Genomic DNA, 10,232 nt, shown 5'->3' on the forward strand with positions numbered 1-10,232 from the left:
AAGCTTAGAGTGGATGTTCAAACCTTCAGACAGAAAGAAGGTGAATCCATCTATGAAGCTTGGGAGAGATATAAGCAACTGACCAAAAAGTGTCCTTCTGACATGCTTTCAGAATGGACTATCCTGGACATATTCTATGATGGTCTGTCTGAATTGTCTAAGATGTCATTGGACCATTCTGCAGGTGGATCTATTCATCTAAAGAAAACATCTGCAGAAGCTTAGGAACTCATTGATATGGTTGCAAATAACCAATTCATGTACACTTCTGAAAGGAATCCTGTGAGTAATGGGACGTCTCAGAGGAAGGGAGTTCTTGAAATTGATGCTCTGAATGTCATATTAGCTCAGAATAAAATATTGACCCAACAAGTCAATATGATATCTCAGAGTCTGAATGGATTGCAAAATGCATCAACAGTACTAAAGAAGCATCTTCTGAAGAAGAAGCTTATGATCCTGAGAACCCTGCAATGACAAAGGTAAATTACATGGATGAAGCCTTTGGAAACACCTATAATTTCTCATGGAGAAATCATCCAAATTTCTCATGGAATGATCAACAAAAGCCCCAACAAGGCTTTAATAATGGTGGAAGAAACAGGTTTAGCAATAGCAAGCCTTTTCCATCATCTTCTCAGCAACAGATAGAGAATTCTGAGCAGAGCCCCTCTAGCTTAGCAAACATAGTCTCTGATCTATCTAAGGCCACTTTAAGTTTCATGAATGAAACAAGGTCCTTCATTAGAAATTTGGAGGCACAAGTGGGCCAGCTGAGTAAAAAAGTCACTGAAACTCCTCCTAGTACTCTCCCAAGCAATACAAAAGAGAATCCAAAAAGAGAGTGCAAGGCCATTGATATAATCAAAATGGCCGAATCCAAAGAAGAAGGGGAAGACGTGAATCCCAATGAGGAAGACTTCATGGGATGTCCTCCAGACAGAAATGAGTTCCCTATTAAGGACCTAAAGGATTTTGAGGCTCATATAGAGACCATAGATATTCCGTTAAACTTTCTTCTGCCATTCATGAGCTCTGAGAACTATTCTTTCTCTAAAGAGGATGAAGATGTAACTGAAGAGCAAGTTGCTCAATATCTATGAGCCATCATGAAGCTGAATGCCAAGCTATTTGGTAATGAGACTTGGGATCATGAACCTCCCTTGCTCATAGTAAACTACATACATGGGTTGAACAAACTTTACCTCAAAAGAAACAAGATCCTGGTAAATTCTTAATACCCTATACCATAGGCACCATGACCTTTGAGAAGGCTCTGTGTGACCTGGGCTCAAGTATAAATCTTATGCCACTCTCTGTAATGGAGAAACTGGGAATCTTTGAGGTTACAAGCTGCAAGAATCTCATTAGAGATGGCAAACAAGTCAATAAAACAAGCTTATGGATTGGTAGAGGAGGTGTTAGTGAAGATTAAAGGCCTTTACATCCCTGCTGATTTTATAATCTTAGGCACTGGGAAGGATGAGGATGAGTGCATCATCCTTGGAAGACCCTTCCTATCCACAGCAGGAGCTGTGATTGATGTTGACAGAGGAGAGCTAGTCCTTCAATTTAATGGGCATTACCTTGTGTTTAAAGCTCAAGGATCTTTCTGGACTTTACTATGAGTTTGTGTGTTTTTCTATGATTTCAGATATTTTCTGGCTGAAATTGAGGGAGCTGAGCAAAAATCTGATTCAGGCTGGAAAGGACTGCTGATGCTGTTGGATTCTGACCTCCCTTCACTCAGAATGAATTTTTTGGAGCTACAGGAGTCCAATTGGCGCGCTCTCAATTGGGTTGGTAAGTAGACATCCAGGGCTTTCCAACAATAGGTAATAGTCCATACTTTGCTAGAAGATAAATGACGTAAACTGGCTTTTAACGCCAGTTCCATGTTCTATTCTAGCGTTAAACGCCAGACACAGGTTGCAGCATAGAGTTAAACGCCCAAAACAGGTTACAACCTAACGTTTAACTCCAAAAACAGCCCAAGCACGTGAAAAGCTTAAGTCTCAGCCCCAACACACACCAAGTGGGCCCCAGAAGTGGATTTCTGCACTATCTATCTCAGTTTGCTCATTCTCTGTAAACATAGGTTACTAGTTTAGTATTTAAACAACTTTTAGAGACTTATTTTGTACCTCATGACATTTTAGATCTGAACTTTGTACTTTTTGATGGCGTGAGTCTCTAAACTCCATTGTTGGGGGTGAGGAGCTCTACAGCGTCTCGATTAATTAATGCAATTATTTCTATTTTCTATTCAAACACGCTTGTTTCTCTCTAAGATGTTCATTCGCACTTCAATATGATGAATGTGATGATCTGTGACACTCGTCACTATTCTCAATCTATGAACCCGTGCCTGACAACCACATCCATTCTACCTTCGATTGAATGAGCATTTCTTGGATTCCTTAATCAGAATCTTCGTGGTATAAGCTAGAATCCATTGGCAGCATTCTTGAGAATCCGGAAAGTCTAAACCTTGTCTCTGGTATTCCGAGTAGGATTCAGGGATTGAATGATTATGACGAGCTTCAAACTCACAAGGGTTGGGCATAGTGACAGACGCAAAAGGATCAATGGATCTTATTCCAGCATGAGTGAGAACCGACAGATGATTAGCCATGCAGTGACAGCGCACCTAGACCATTTTCACTGAGAGGACGGATGGTAGCCATTGACAACGGTGATCCACCAACACACAGCTTGCCATAAGAGGAACGTTGCGTGCATGAAAAAGAAGACAGGGAGAAATCAGAGATTCAGAAGACAAAGCAACTCCAAAACTCCAACACATTCTCTATTACTGCCTAACAAATACTCATTTCATGCTCTTTCACTTTTTACAACTGAAACTAAAGAACCCTATTGGTATCCTGACTTAAGAATAATAAGATAACCATAGCTTGCTTCAAGCTGGCAATTTTCGTGGGATCGACCCTTACTAAAGTAAGATAACCTAGTGCACTTGCTGGTTAGTTGTGCGGAATTACATAGTGTGAATGTAATTTTCGTGCATCAGGATGTCCTCATATCAACTGGTGTATGGAAAGGCTTGCCACTTAACCTTGGAGCTGGAACACAAAGCTTTCTGGGCTCTCAAATTGTTAAACCTTGATAGTCCTGCTGCAAGTGAAAGAAGGATCCTGCAACTATAAGAGCTGGAGGAGTTCAGATCTCAAGCCTATGAAAACAGTAAGATCTATAAAGAGAGAGCAAAGAAATAGCACGATCTTAACCTGGCACCAAGAAGTTTTGAATAAGGACAACAAGTACTCCTCTACAACTCCAAACTGAGACTCTTCCCTGGAAAACTCAAATCAAGGTGGTCAGGAACCTTTCTTGTCATAAAGGTCTCACCTTATGGACACATAGAAATCATGGAAGAAAGCTCAAGGAGGACATTCACAGTGAACGGATAGAGGCTCAAACACTACCTGGGCAACATGGGGGGAAGCCCCAAATTGAAGTATCATATCAACTAATGGAGAAACCATCGAGCTAGTGACGCTAAAAGAGCGCTTGTTGGGAGGTAACCCAACCAAAGGTAGCTTTCTTTTCCTAGTTAATTCAATAAAAGAGTTAAGTAGATTCTCTGTATTGTAAGGAGCTAAGTTTGGTGTTCTACACCAAAATAATCCAGGGGTGAATGTGTAATTCTAAGTATGGTGTTCCACCAAAGATTTCATTAAGAACACATTGTAACCCTCAGCATGACTAGTCACCAGCTTCAACCAATTAGGAAAATTACTTAACAATAGTTTAATTTCTAGTTCATAGTTGTTTTCTTAATAAAAGCACATGAGGTTTTCTGCATGTATTCAATCTGTTATACTAGGCAAGGAACTAAGTTTGGTGTTCATACACCAAATTAAGTTCAGGAGTTCACAAGCGTACATGCATGCTAACTATTTTTCAAGAGCTTTGGGAACAAGCAACGTCCAATAACTTTGCAGGAATTCAATCAATCTATTAGAAAAATGATGCACCATCACCCAAGGAGAGCTAGAAGGCACCACCAATAGGTTGTATTGTTACTTAACTCCATCTGCTCTGGAATGTTTAAATTGGAAGTTTGCATGTACCCCTGCTAGAGCTAGTTTATTATCATTATGAATTCTGTCTATGTACTGTCTTTAATGCTCAATAAGTGTTTACTAGCTAGCTTCTCTATTGCATCTTCATCCTGCTTAATTGTATGCTTGTCTTTTGAGCTAAATAAAAGGGAATGTTATAAAGAACAAGAGTGGAGTTCATATTGTTGAATAAAAGTCCCAATGTTTGTGGTGTGGTAGTTGATTAGCTAAGTTGGTTCACCAACAAGGTATAAGGGCAATTAGGTGTTCTGAACCATATGCTTGAAACACATCCTATGAGACTAGCTAAATAACAAGATCATAACAAGAAAAAGAAAAAGAAAAGTTAGAGTACGAAAAGGAAGGAAAAAGAATAAGAAATAAGGCTAGGCACCAAGGATTTGAATCTTGAGTCATGTGTCTGTGGTGCTCTTGTGCAAAGGATCTGCTTGGATGAATAAGTTCTTAGGAGTGCTTTATCACTTGGTAACTTGGGTTAACTAACCCGGGATTATCAACTGAAAATCCACTATCAAGAGCAACCTTGCTACAAAGTACTTAGTAACCCAAAGAGGTGCTGGACACCAAGGCCTCAAGAAAGAAAATAACAAACTATATGCTTGTGGTGTGTATGTGTAGGGGAGAGACTTGAGGGAGTAGGTCCGTAGGGGTGTCTCAACACCTAGCACCTTGAACCAACTGGTTCGGGAGTGCTGGCTGAAAGCTTATCTTAAAGAGTTGCCCCCCTTACAAAGCACTTAGTCTAAGAAAGCAATAAACCCTGAAAAAAAAGGGGGGGGTCAATGAATGAGGATCTCATAGGATGCAATCAAGTAAGTGTTCAAGGGCATGATAAGGACCTGAAAACCAGCAAAGGCATGAACCTAAGTTGCTATACATGAAACCCCATGAACTAAGGACCTAACTTTTATGATAAGGACTTATTTCTCTTATTCTTTCATTCATCATTCTTATGTTTTAGTACTTGCTTAGGGACAAACAAGCTTTAAGTTTGGTGTTGTGATGCCAGGGCATCTTGGCCAGTTTCACTAGCCTTTTCTTTACTGGTTTTAGGTAGTTTCATGCATTTTATTAGGAAATAAGCAAGTTTTGGGCAAATGGACACTTACATCTTGATTCAAGCAAACATTGTGAACTTTACATGATTTCATGAGAAGAATGCATAAATTAAAGGCCAATCTATATAATGCAAGATCTCATGACCTGGAACAAAGCTTTCATACACCTTGTTTGTTTGCTTTCAGGATAAAGGAAGTATGGAAGAACCACGTTAGTAGCCATGTTAGTATCACTAACGTGGAAAGGGGACAAGCTTGCAACGTTAGTGGTAAAGTTATCACCAGTAACGCCTTCGAAAGCCATCACAACCCACATTAGTTGTCACGTTAGTAATACTAACGTAGGAACTAATGTGGAAGGAAGAGGAAGCTCCAACATTAGTGGTGAAGTTAACACCAGTAATGTTGCAAAGGCCAAAAACAACCACGTTAAGAGCCATATTAATGCCATTAACGTGAGCTCTAACGTGGAGCAATAGAGGATCGCCAATGTTAGTGACACTAACTTTGTCCCTAACGTTGGATTAAGCCAAGTTTACCTACGTTAGTGGCCACGTTAATGCCACTAACGTAGGAGTTAACGTGGAGCAAGGAGCATAAGGAGCCAACGTTAGTGACACTAAATTTGTCACTAACGTTGGAGATGGCAACATACCCACGTTAGTGGCCACGTTAATGCAATTAACGTGAGCACAAACGTGGAAGAGGAGGAGTTTTGTAGCGTTAGTGACAAAGTTAGTGTCACTAACACCTTCGAGTCATGGGCATGCCTACGTTAATGGTCATGTTAGTTACACTAACGTGGACCATTAACGTAGGAGAAAGGGCAAGAAGGTAGCGTTATTGGAAAAGTTAACACCAATAATGCTAGCGAAGGACAGAAAGCTATGTTAGTGGTCACGTTAGTGCCACTAACGTTGGAGTTAACGTGGTTCAAGAAGGTTGGAGCGTTAGTGACAAAGTTAGTGTCACTAACGTTTTCGAACCAAAACTCACACTTAACGTTAACACCACTAAAGTCCTGGCTAACTGAATACCATGCCTGACTCACCCTCTTTCTGCAAGCAAAGCTGAGCCCACTGAGGAATGTAACTTCTTCAACTAAAGATCAAAGGCCCATATCCAAGACTTGGAAAGCTAACTAGAAGATCAAAAGAGTAGTATATATAGGAGTAGTTTTAAACTAGAAGGGGGGTTGGCATTATTGGGAGTCACACTCTGTATATTTACTCTTTCTGCAAATTCTAGTTTACTTTACAATGCACTTTTCTTTTATGCTTTCCATTCCCAGAGCTATGAACAACTAAACCCCTTTCATTGGGTTAGGGAGCTCTGTTGTAATTTGATGGATCAATTATAGATTTCATTCTTCTTCCTCTTTTTTTTCTCTTGATTTTACTAGAGAGCTTTCGATCTTCATCCAATTGGTTAGCTATCTTGGAAGAGAAGCTCTCCATAATTGGATCTCCTCGGAACCTTGGAAAAGGAATGAGGAGATCATTCTAGAAATGCTCTCTCACATTGGATTAGGTTGGGGGTTGGATAGATATCGTGACATGTAATCCTACCAATACTTTGATCTATGAAGGTGTATGGTATAATCAGTGACCAAACTTTATCTCTTCTCATGAGAAATTAAATCAATAAATTGGGAAATTGTTCAAGCTTAGAGAGATTGGATTGCCAAGGAATTGGGATCCAATCACCTAAGATTGCCAATGAGATCAATGAATGCATTGATTGAGGAAGAGATGAAGATGAACTTGATCCGGAGAATGCAACATCTGCTAAGCCCAATGAATTCCTCATCTCTGATCTTACCCATTCTCTTTACTTTTTGTTATTTACATTCATGCTTATCTCCCCAATTCCCCATTTAAGATTCTACAAATTTATATTCCATGTCATTTATCTTTCCCACCTTTAATTTTCTATAATTCTCACTCAATTTGGCTTAGCTTGACTAGAATACTCCTCTAATTAAAGTTGCTCGACCAATCAATCCCTGTGGGATTTGACCTCACTCTATTGTGAGTTTTTACTTGACGGCAATTCGGTATACTTGCCGAAGGAAAACTTGTTGAGAGACAAGTTTCTGTGCATCAGACAGCCAGTTTTCTATATTTTTAGAAATCTTCTAGAAGCTCCAGATCAACATACCCTTTGCTGAGGCATTAGAGCAAATGCCGCTCTATGCTAAGTTCTTAAAGGAACTCAAGACAAGGAAGAAAAACTGGGGTGAGAAAGAAACAGTGGTACTTATTGAAGAGTGTAGTGCTATAATACAAAAGAAGCTTCCCCAGAAATTGAAAGACCCTGGGAGTTTCCAAATCCCCTGTGTCATTGAAGATATGAATATTGAGAAGGCACTATGTGATCTCGGAGCCAGCATAAACCTCATGTCTTTGGCCATGATGAAAAGAATGAGAATAGAAGAGGCCAAGCCAACAAGGATGGCACTTCAATTGGCTGACAGAACCTTTAAATTTCCCCATAGTGTGGTGGAAGATTTATTGGTGAAAGTAGAAGAGTTCATCTTCCCAGCTAATTTTTCTGTGCTTGATATGGAAGAAGAAGCCAACACATCAATTATCCTAGGAAAGCCATTCCTAGCTACTGCTGGGCCATAATTGATGTTCAAAAAGGGGAGTTAGTCTTGAAGTTACACGAAGAGAAGATGGTCTTCAATGTCTTCAAGGTAATGAGCTACCCCAAAGAATCCATTGGTGAATGCATGATGGTAGACACAATTGAGACCTTAGTTTAAGGAGTCTTAAAGGAAGAACAATTTGAAGCATCCCAAGAGCAAGATCAATAAGTCTCATGTGGGGAGCCACCACTAGAGACTATGAAGGAACAAATCATGCTCGACAAGACAAAGAAATTGGAAGTGGAGGCACCAAAGCTGGAGCTAAAAACTCTGCCTCCAAACTTGAAGTATGCATACTTGGGTGACAACAACACATACCTAGTGATCATCAATTCAAGTTTGAATGAACAACAAGAAGAAGAGCTAATCCAAGTGCTGAAACAACACAAGGATGCCATAGGATGGACACTTACAGATTTAAAAGGAATCAGTCCCTCAATGTGCATGCATAAAATCTTACTTGAGGAAGGTGAAAAGCCGTCAAGACAATAGCAAAAGAGGCTAAACCCAATAATGAATGAAGTAGTCCAAAAGGAGGTGTTAAAACTATGGCAAGCAGGGGTGATCTACCCCATCTCAGACACCCCTTGGGTAAGCCATGTCCAAGTAGTTCCTAAGAAGGGAGGCATCATTGTTGTGCCCAATGAGAAGAATGAATTGATACCAACAAAAACAGTGACTGGCTGACGCATGTGCATCGATTATAGGAAGCTCAATGAAGCCACCAGGAAAGATCACTTCCCCCTACCTTTCATGGACCAAATGCTAGAAAGACTTACAGGACATGAATATTACTGCTTCCTGGACGGTTACGCTGGTTACAACCAAATAGTTGTAGACCCCAAGGACAAGGAGAAAACTTCCTTTACTTGTCCCTATGGTGTTTTTGCTTATAGGAGAATGCCCTTTGGATTGTGCAATGCACCTGCAACATTCCAAAGGTGCATGCTCTCCATATTTTCGGACATGATTAAAAGGTTTATAGAAGTGTTCATGGATGACTTCCCTGTGTTTGGTGATTCATATCCTAAGTGCTTACACCACCTTGCTCTAGTGTTGAGGAGATGTCAAGAAACCAACCTGGTTTTAAACTGGGAGAAGTGCCATTTCATGGTCACTGAAGGGGTATTTCTTGGACATAAAATCTCCAAGAAGGGCATTGAGGTAGACAAAGCTAAGGTGGAGGTAATTGAGAAATTACCCCCCCACCATGCAATGTTAAGGCAATTAGAAGTTTTTAGGGCATGCTAGTTTTTATAAAAGATTTATCAAAGATTTCTCAAAAATTGCTAAGCCGTTGAGTAGTCTACTTGCATCTGACACACTTTCATATTTGATCAAGAATGCATCATAGCTTTTGAGATCTTGAAAAAGAAGCTTTCCTCAGCTCCCATCATTACCCCACCTGATTGGAACTTGCCCTTCGAATTGATGTGTGATGCATCAGACTTTACAATTGGGGCAGTGTTAGGACAGAAGAAAGACAACTTGGTCCATGTCATATACTATGCAAGCAAAGTCCTTAATGAAAATCAAAAGAATTACACCACTACAGAGAAGGAACTTCTTGCCATAGTCTTTGCATTTGATAAATTTAGATCATATCTTATTGGCTCTAAAGTTACTATTTTTACTGATCATGCAGCCCTTAAATATTTACTGACCAAGCAGGAATCCAAGCCTAGGTTGATAAGATGGGTCCTGCTACTTCAAGAGTTCAACATAGAGATAAAAGATAGAAGTAGGGCAGAGAACAAAGTAGCCGATCACTTATCAAAAATCCACATAAAGAGGATGGAGTACATCAATTTGAAGTGAATGAAAGCTTCCCTGATGAGCAGTTGATGATGATTCAAGGAAGCCCTTAGTTTGCTGATATAGCTAACTTCAAGGCTTTTGGGGAGTTGCCTACAAGCATCAACAAGCACATGAGGAGGAAGCTACTCAATGATTCTAAACACTACATCTGGGATGAGCCATACTTGTTCAAAAAGGGTGTTGATGAAATCTTGAGGAGATGTATCTCACAAGAAGAAGGACAAGAAGTGTTATGGTGATGCCATAGATCTATATATGGAGGCCATTTTAGTGGGGAAAGAACAGCAGCAAAGGTGCTCCAATGTGGATTCTATTGGCCAACAATATTCAAAGATGCTAAGGAATTGGTGTCAAGGTGCAATGAATGCCAAAGAGCTGGCAACCTACCCAAGAAGAAAGAGATGCCACAACAATTCATACTAGAACTTGAGCTGTTTGATGTATGGGTAATTGACTTCATGGGTCCCTTCCCCACCTCATACTCAAATAAGTACATTCTAGTGGCAGTGGACTATGTATCTGAGTGGGTGGAGGCCATTGCAACCCTAACAAATGACAATGGGATGGTCATGAGCTTCTTTAGGCGCAACATCTTCAGCC

General features: G+C 40.1%; 1 non-coding gene across 1 annotated transcript; it reads right to left on the bottom strand.

Annotated features, from left to right (window-relative positions):
- LOC112699884 (small nucleolar RNA R71) lies at nucleotides 1-108 on the bottom strand. Its single transcript, XR_003152817.1, has one exon. It is a non-coding gene; the product is annotated as a small nucleolar RNA R71 (small nucleolar RNA).
- Nucleotides 109-10,232: the final 10,124 nt, after the last annotated feature.

Source organism: Arachis hypogaea, chromosome 6 (assembly GCF_003086295.3).
Source record: "Arachis hypogaea cultivar Tifrunner chromosome 6, arahy.Tifrunner.gnm2.J5K5, whole genome shotgun sequence".
NCBI classification, from domain to species: domain Eukaryota; kingdom Viridiplantae; phylum Streptophyta; class Magnoliopsida; order Fabales; family Fabaceae; genus Arachis; species Arachis hypogaea.